General features: G+C 48.1%; 1 long non-coding RNA gene across 1 annotated transcript; it reads left to right on the top strand.

The window, feature by feature from the left end:
• The first annotated feature begins 661 nt into the window (after nucleotides 1-661).
• On the top strand, nucleotides 662-1,336 carry LOC116969258. Its single transcript, XR_004410699.1, has 3 exons — nucleotides 662-768; nucleotides 891-1,078; nucleotides 1,238-1,336. It is a non-coding gene; the product is annotated as an uncharacterized LOC116969258 (long non-coding RNA).
• The last annotated feature ends 8,121 nt before the right edge of the window (nucleotides 1,337-9,457 follow it).

The raw sequence follows: 9,457 nt of genomic DNA, 5'->3' as shown, positions 1-9,457 counted from the left end.
GCCTCAGAAAATGCTTCAAGGACACATTAAATGACATGTAAAATCTTGCCAGTTGCATTTGCTTTTTGGATAGAAAATTGTTGGAGCAGTTATCATGCTTCCTGACAAACCTTGCAGGTGGATTATTTGCTGCAATATATACAACCACAGGCCTGCACATCTACGGCATATGTGTCAGTTCCAGTTCAATGATTGTCAATTATTGAGTAAATGAAGAAGAAGAAGGGTTTCGGCCCGAAACGTTGCCTATTTCCTTCGCTCCATAGATGCTGCTAGATTTCTCCAGCTTTTTTGTGTACCTTCGATTTTCCATGTTCGATGTGGTTATATATTCTGCCTTGTGGGAAATTATCTTTACTTGTCTGCTGTTTGACATGAGTGTTACTTTCCACTTTGGTCTATTGTCGAGTTATTTTGTATGTAAGCATTGACTGCATTTTCTCAGGAGTTGCAGTGGAATTCAAAATTCTGTAACCATCAGTGATTATCAACCAGATCTTAAGATGGATGAAAGGTCAGTATTTGAAACTATTTTGGGCCAGTGCAGTGTTTTTTTTAAATCCTTGATACATATGTACTACCGTTTTATCAGGATGCCCTAATACCATGCAGTTCAAATGCTGCCTTTTTGTCTAGGGCTGTCACTGTCACATCATTTTTTCGATCCCAGATATTTAGACTCAATGTCTTTGGGATTTGCGAGAAATAAAGCAAGGACAGCATGGAACAAGCGACACAACAAGAAGTTGATAGAAAACTCCTAATTCGGTATACGATAGCAAATCTCTTTTTTATTCGTATGTTGTTGGATTGATAGATAAAATTGTCAATTGGAAGTTTATAAATATCTACATCGTAATAAATATCTCATATTTTAAAAACATGCCCAGAAGCAGGAGCAAACGAGTTGCAGGATGGTCAAGGGACTCCAAAAAGAGACGTTGACAAGGAGTAAGGAGCAGAAGTGAACAAGAGACACAACAAGAAAGACTGAACCTCTTGAGGATCTCCGAAAAATAACGGAAATTTGCATGGAACAAGAGACACACCAATAAGTTGACAAAATACAGCCAAAACGGTACACAATGGCCTGATGTATTTTTTAATCATATGTTAATTTATTGATAGTTATAATTGCCTTTAGGAGTTTATAAATTTCTACAATAGATAAAATTGTCTTTACAAGATTATAAATACCTACGTGATAAACATCTCTCCTTTTTTACATTATGTCAAGAGATGGGAGCAAATGTGTTGCAGGATGGTCAAGGAACACCGCAAATAGACGTTGAGAAGCAGTAAGGGGCAGAAGGAAACCAGAGACACAACAAGAAAGTGTTAAAATGAGTTCTTTTTGTCAGTCCTATTCAAGAAAACTTGATTCAAACCATTGCTGCTAAATTCAATTCGTTATTCTGACAGCGCTGGATAATTCTTTAAACCTTCCAACACAGAGTTAGAAACTCTGGAGCAGGTCGAAAGAACTACTGACTTTGGCATAAATGTAACACGTTATATAGGTAAAAGACAAGTATGGTACAAAGTGAATGGCAAACTTAACCAATCATTATGGATTACCATACATTTAATTTATTTGCATTAACCAATCAACTAAATCCTTTCCATTGATTGACAACACGTATAGTCACATGATTTTCCTTTTTCCGGTCCCTTTACAACCTTCTTCCCCTCTGTGGTTTCGTCAACCTCTTTGCTCAAAATCATTTTATTTCAATAAAGTTAAACCTCAGATATAAAACCAATTCTCAGAGAACACCTCAGAATATACACATCATACAGCAATCACACACACAAAACATATTTTCACTTTTGGAAAAGAAAGTTACTTCTAAAACTTCAGATTTAAACAAAGTCTAATACTTACAATCGTAATTAAAACACAATACACCTCACAATTAATTTCCTTACAACTACATAGTTAAAATACAGTTACTTATGGATTACAAAGATTAAATATGTTTTGCCCCATTCTTACAGAGGGTAAAGACTTAAGTTATTTCTAATCACACAATTCCCAACTCCAGTACATAAAGGCCATTAATTGTCACACTTGATTGCCTCTTCCCAAGCTCGGGTCTAATTTCATTCTGTATTATAACCTCCCCCTTATCTCTCTGGAGGAAAGGAATGTAAGGCCTCTTTACAACTTCTTACCAATAGCATTCCACACAGCAATTTGAAGATTACTATATGCAGACCCCAATCGTTTGGCTTAGATCAAAACAGAGTTACTTTCTCAGTCTTCTATAAACATAAGAAACGATTTTGCAAAGGTCACACAACCATCTCCTTATCTCTTATCCCAACATAAATACATTTAAACAGACCATCTCACAGACTAGTATCTACCCTCGGTGCCTACAATCCAATATAGACTAACATAAATCCCCTTCATGACACAGCCAAGCTCAGAGATGTGTCACAAAGGAAGAAGGATGGTGCCCATGTCATGGAGAAGGATCCCATTAACAACCTCCATTCTAGACACCAACCTAAACCAAATACAACCCCTGATAGCATGATTATTGCTTCAAAGGAATAAATAAAGATATGCCTATTCAGATCAACATTTCCATGTTATGATAAGCCATCTGTTCTCCTGTGTGTGTTCTTTATTCCTTTGTGGAGACATGTATTCAAGTCCTTCTCTTGCAACTTAACATGTTCCTTAAGAACTTATCATTTGAGCAATTGTATTGTATAATATTTCCTCATTCCCTCTTCTAGTCATATTATGACCACTATTAGGATAATAACACAGCATAGATTCATCAGCATTGGCTTATTAGTCATCCAAGTGTATTCCTAACCTCAGATGCTTTATAGCCCCCAAAACCCGGACCACGTAGGTCGGCAGGTTGGCTTGTTGACACCCATGCTGTTCACTACTTCTCTGCTGTGCTTCAAACCCTAGCCCTTAGGGTGCTCAACTATTCTAGGCTTCATACCACTAGTGAACAATAGCAATTTTATTGTATAATATTTCCTCAAAAGGACTGAACGTCTTGATGTTCTCCGAAAAATAATGTAAGTTTGCATGGAACAAGAGACAACAATAAGTTGACAAAAACAGCCAAAACGGTACACAATAGCCTGATGTCTTTTTTAATCATATGTTAATCCACCGATAGATATAATTGTCTTTAGAAGTTTATAAATGTCTATAATAGATACAATTTGTCTTTACAAGTTTATGAATATCTACATTGTTATATATATATATCTTTTTTTTACATCATGCAAAGAAACGGGAGCAATCGAGTTGCTGGATGGACAAGGAACAACACAAAGAGACGTCAAGAAGCACTAATGAGCATATGGGCACAAGAGACTGGGAGAAAGCACAGGAGGAAGGTGCCAAAATACAGCCAGATTGGTACACAGCACAATGTCTTTTTAAATTATATGTTAATGTGTTGAAAGATAAAATTGTCTTTAGAAGGTTATAAATATCTACAAAAGATTAAATTGTCCTTTTTAATCATGTTATTTTCTCTCCCCATCTCTTTGTGTCTGTGCACCCCCTCGTTCTACCCCCCCCCCTCTCCCTCTCTAGCCGTGCCTGTGAGGGGGAGCTATGCATGAGTGGATAGGGCGGGGGATGGGAATAAAAGGAGCGTATGAATAATGGTGTGTGTGGGGGGGTGGGGGTGGTTAGTGTGCGTGTGAAACCTCAGCATCCCCTCCCCCCCCGCAACCGCGCGTTTGGGGAAACACACCCAACGGGTCTGCACTTGGTCTAGTAACTATTAAAACTGTTGGTTTGTAAGGGTTCTATTTCGCGAAAATTAGTTTAAGCTATTTCTGAATTTACTCCTCCACCCTTTGCCGTAACGGAGACATTTTTACATATTCCTGTAGAGTTTTTCCTCATCCACATTTTGTATTGAGAATGAGAACATTTGGTTATTAATTTCCCTTCTTTTTTGGTAAAAAACATCAAAATATTTTAAAATCAAGCAGCTGCATGGCTCAGTGCCATCTCACAGATGTCCAATCACAATAGATCTCATTTACCTATGATATGACATCACAATGGGACAGGGCTAGGAGATTGGAACCTTCACGTGAGCCCACTAAAACCAAGCAGCTGCATAAGTCACAGAGCCGTCTCACACATGTCTAATCACAATGGATCTCATTGGGACAGGTGCGGGTGATTGGAACCTTCACGTGTTCCCACGAATGCAATCAACCTGGCGTGCACAATGAAATAGAGCAGGTTGTCCTTCCCCCCTCCCTATCTACCCCCTCCCTATCTACCCCCTTCCTATCTACCCCTCCCTCTCTACCGCCCTCCAATCCCCCTCGACCCTCCACCTCTACCCCTCCTATCCTCCATAGAAACATAGAAACATAGAAATTAGGTGCAGGAGTAGGCCATTCGGCCCTTCGAGCCTGCACCGCCATTCAATATGATCATGGCTGATCATCCAACTCAGTATCCCGTACCTGCCTTCTCTCCATACCCCCTGATCCCCTTAGCCACAAGGGCCACATCTAACTCCCTCTTAAATATAGCCAATGAACTGGCCTCAACTACCCTCTGTGGCAGAGAGTTCCAGAGATTCACCACTCTCTGTGTGAAAAAAGTTCTTCTCATCTCGGTTTTAAAGGATTTCCCCCTTATCCTTAAGCTGTGACCCCTTGTCCTGGACTTCCCTAACATCGGGAACAATCTTCCTGCATCTAGCCTGTCCAACCCCTTAAGAATTTTGTAAGTTTCTATAAGATCCCCTCTCAATCTCCTAAATTCTAGAGAGTATAAACCAAGTCTATCCAGTCTTTCTTCATAAGACAGCCCTGACATCCCAGGAATCAGTCTGGTGAACCGTCTCTGCACTCCCTCTATGGCAATAATGTCCTTCCTCAGATTTGGAGACCAAAACTGTACGCAATACTCCAGGTGTGGTCTCACCAAGACCCTGTACAACTGCAGTAGAACATCCCTGCTCCTATACTCAAATCCTTTTGCAATGAAAGCTAACATACCATTCGCTTTCTTTACTGCCTGCTGCACCTGCATGCCTACCTTCAATGACTGGTGTACCATGACACCCAGGTCTCGCTGCATCTCCCCCTTTCCCAATCGGGCACCATTCAGATAATAGTCTGCTTCCCCGTTTTTGCCACCAAAATGGATAACCTCACATTTATCCACATTATACTGCATCTGCCAAACATTTGCCCACTCACCCAGCCTATTCAAGTCACCTTGCAGTCTCCTAGCATCCTCCTCACAGCTAACACTGCCGCCCAGCTTAGTGTCATCGGCAAACGTGGAGATATTGCCTTCAATTCCCTCATCCAGATCATTAATATATATTGTAAATAGCTGGGGTCCCAGCACTGAGCCTTGCGGTACCCCACTAGTCACTGCCTACCATTGTGAAAAGGACCCGTTTACTCCTACTCTTTGCTTCCTGTTTGCCAGGCAGTTCTCTATCCACATCAATACTGAACCTCCAATGCCTTGTGCTTTAAGTTTGTATACTAATCTCTTATGTGGGACCTTGTCGAAAGCCTTCTGGAAGTCCAGATACACCACATCCACTGGTTCTCCCCTATCCACACTACTAGTTACATCCTCGAAAAACTCCACAAGATTCGTCAGACATGATTTACCTTTCGTAAATCCACCCCCTCCTGTTATCTTACCCTCCTCATCTCTCTCCCCTCCACCTCTTCTCCCCCCTCTTCTCACCCCCACCAACTCCCCCTCTTCTCACCCCCTCCTCTCTATCCTCCCCTGCCTCCCCCTTCTGCCCTGTACTCTCTCCCCTCTATTCTCTCCCTTCCCCCCTCCCTCCCTCCCCTTGCCCTTCCCCCTCTCCCCCTTCTCTCTCCTCCCTGCTCCCTCTCCTCTCTCTCCATCCAATCTCTCTCCACCTCCCCCACCCCTCTCCCCTCCCACCTCTACCACCCTCTCTCCTCCCTCCTTTCTCCCTCCCCCTCCCTTCTACCCACCTCCCATCTACCCCCCTCCACATCCTATTCTCCACCTCCCTCTCCTCCTTTCCCTCCTCCCCTCTCCACCCTCCCCTCCACCTCCCCCTCCTCTTCACTCCCCCACCTCTCCCTCCTCTTCTCTCCCCCACCTCCCCCCTCCACCTGCTCTTCTCTCCGCCCTCCAACTTTCCCCCTCCTCTTCTCCCCCTCCAACGCTCCCCCTCCTCCTCTCCCCTCTCCAATGCTCCCCCTCACCTCTCCTCTCTCCCCCTCACTCACCCCTCCTCTCTCTCCCCGTTCCCTCCCCCTCTTTCTCCCCCCTCCCATCCCTCTCCCATCTACTCGCTCTCTCCCCTCTAATATCTCTGTCTCCCCTCTAATCTCTCTCCCCATCCGTCCCTTCCACCCCCATGACTCTCTCCAACTCCCCCTTCTCTCTCCCCCCTTCTCTCTCTCCCCCTTCTCTCTCTCTCTCTTCTCTCTCTCTCCCTCCTCTCTCCCCCTCCTCTCTCCCCCTCCTCTCTCACCATCCTCTCTCTCCCTCCTCTCTCGCCCCTTCTCTCTCCCCCCCTCCACTCCCTCCTTCTCTCTCCCCCTCCAATCTCTCTCCACCTCCCCCCTCTCCCCTCCCCTCTCCCCCCACAGCTACCATCCTCTCTTCTCCCAACCTCCCTCCCCCTCTCCCACTCTGCCCCCTCCCTTTACCCACCTTCCCCTCCTCCTCTTATTCTCCTCCCCCTCCCCATCTCTCCCATTCTTCTCTCCCCCCTCCACCTCTCCCTTCCTTTTCTCTCCCCCTCCAACTGCCCCCCTCTCCTCCCTCCCCTCACTCACCCCCTCCTCTCTCTCCCCCTCCCTTCACCCCTCTACTCTCTCTCTCTCTCTCTCTCCTCTAATCTCCATCTCCCCTCCCCTTCCCTACTCCCTCTACCACACCCTTTCCCCTACCCCTGTCTCCCCTTCACCCTCCCCGCTCTCCTCTCCTCATCCTCATCCCCTCTCTCTCCCCCTTCCCCTCCCCGCTCTCCTCCCCTCATCCTCATCCCCTCTACCTCCCCCTTCCCTCCCCTCTCCTCCCCTCCCCACTCTCTCCCCTCCCTCTCCCCCCTCCTCCCCCTCTCTCCTCATCCGTCTCTCCTCTCCTCACCCATCTCTCCTCACCCCTCTCTCCCCATTCCCTATTCTTCTCACCCCTCTCTCTTCACCCCTCTCTCCCTTCTCCACTCCCTCCCCCTCCTCATCCCTCCCCCATCCCTATCTCTCCCATCCACCCTCCCACCCATCTCTCCCCCCACCCCCTCCCCCTCCCCCTTCCCTCTATCCCTCTCTCCACCCCTCCCCCACCACTCACACATCCCCTCCCCGCTCTCCTCCCCGTCCGTCACTCTATCCCTTCCCCCTCTCCTCCCCTCCCAATCTCTCCCCCATCTCCACCCTTCCGCCTCCCCCTCTCTCCTCACCCCTCTCTCCCCCATCTCCTCCTTCCTCCCTCCCCCCCCTCCTCCTTCCTCCCTCTCTCCCCTCCTCCCTCCGCCCTCCTCCCCCCTCTCTCCACCCCTCCCCCTTCCCGCTCTCCTCCACCTCCCCACCCCCTATCCCCCCCTCCTCCTTTCCCTCCCCACTCCCTGCCCCCTCTCCATCTCCCCGTCTCCCTCCCTCTCCCCACTCGGCCCCACCCATCTCTTCTCCTTCTCCCCTCCTCCAACCCCCCCTCTCCCCCTCCAACCCCCCCGCCCCTCCTCCAACCGCTCTACCCCCTCCAACCCCCTCCCTTTCCCCCCCCACTCCCCCTCCTCCCTCTCCCCTCATCTCTCCCCTCTACTCTCTTGGCCCCTCCTTTTTTTTTTATTTTTTTTTTTTAATCTTTATTGTCATTGTACAAGACAACGAAATTCTGTTGGAGCAGTCCTCCAGCTGCACAGGAATATAAGTATAAAAATACAATTTAAAAAAAAGTACTATTAAAAAATTTAACTATAACCATAAACATACAGGAGTATTGGCGGGTATGTGAGAGAGAGGGGGGGGGGGGGGGGGGTCAATGTGGGAGGGGGATAGAGTTCAGTAGTGTCACAGCTCTATGGTAGAAGCTGTTTTTCAGTCTTGTCGTGCGGGCGCTCAGTATCCTGTATCGTCTTCCTGAGGGCAGAAGGGTGAAGAGACAGTGTCCAGGGTGTGTGCTGTCTCTAAGGATGCCCTTGACCCTCCGGATGCAGCGGGTCCGGTAGATGTCCTCCAGACTGGGGAGCTGGGTGCCAGTGATCCTCTCAGCAGTCTTGATGACGCGTTGGAGAGCTTTCCTGTTCTCTGCGGTACAGCCAGAGTACCATACTGTGATGCAGTATGTAAGAACTGACTCAATGGCTGACCTGTAGAAGCTCACCAGCAGCTGTTGTGGGAGACGTGCCCTCTTCAAGCACCTCAGGAAGTGAAGCCTTTGAAGTCCTTTCTTGGCCGTCGCCGTGGTTGTTGACGGTCCAGGTCAGGTCGTGGCTGATGTTGACCCCGAGGTACCTGATGTTCTGCACAGCCTCCACTGTCTCGCCGTTAATGGTGATGGGCTGATGGACGAAGGTCTTCGGTCTCCTCCTGAAGTCCAGGATCATCTCCTTTGTTTTTTTTGCGTTGAGGATCAGGTTGTTCTCACGGCTCCAGCTCACCAGGTTCTCTACCTCTGTCCTGTAGGCGGCCTCGTTGTTACTCGTGATCCTGCCTACCACGATGGTGTCATCTGCAAACTTAAATATGGTGTTGGCCTCGTGGGTGGGTTTGCAGTCGAGAGTGTAGAGGGAGAAAAGGAAGGGGCTCAACACACAGCCCTGTGGTGCACCGATGTTCAAGGTGATGCTGGAGGAGACCTGCCTCCCCATGCGCACAGTCTGTGGTCGGCCGGTGAGAAAGTCCAGGACCCAGCTGCTCAGGTGTGTGTTGAGGCCCAGGTGGTCCAGCTTAGTGACTAGTTTATGGGGGTGGATGGTGTTAAAGGCGGAGCTATAATCTATGAATAGCATCCGCACATAACTGTCCCGCTGGTCAAGGTGTGTCAGGGTGGAGTGGAGGGCCAGTGACACTGCGTCCTCCGTCGACCTGTTTGCCTTATAGGCAAATTGGTGGTGGTCTAAGGAGGGGGGGATGCTGGTCTTCAAGTGTCCCAATACCAGACGTTCGAAGCACTTCATCACCACCGGTGTCAGCGCCACTGGCCGATAGTCATTGAGGGACCTGATGGCTGATTGTTTTGGCACAGGGATGATTGTGGCTGTCTTGAGGCATGTGGGGACGGAGGCCTGCAGCAGGGATGTGTTAAACAGGTCCGTGAGCACCGCAGTCAGCTCCCCTGCGCAGTGCTTCAGAACCCGCCCTGGTACTCCGTCAGGTCCGGTGGCCTTGTTGGGGTTGATGTGCTGCAGGGTCCGTCTCACGTCGTGGGGGCTCAGAGTCAGCACCGGTGGTGAGGGTCCCTGCTGTGCCCGTGTGTTGTCACTGC

Source organism: Amblyraja radiata, unplaced genomic scaffold, assembly GCF_010909765.2.
Source record: "Amblyraja radiata isolate CabotCenter1 unplaced genomic scaffold, sAmbRad1.1.pri S136, whole genome shotgun sequence".
Classification (NCBI taxonomy): domain Eukaryota; kingdom Metazoa; phylum Chordata; class Chondrichthyes; order Rajiformes; family Rajidae; genus Amblyraja; species Amblyraja radiata.
This window is presented reverse-complemented; position numbering and strand designations above follow the sequence as displayed.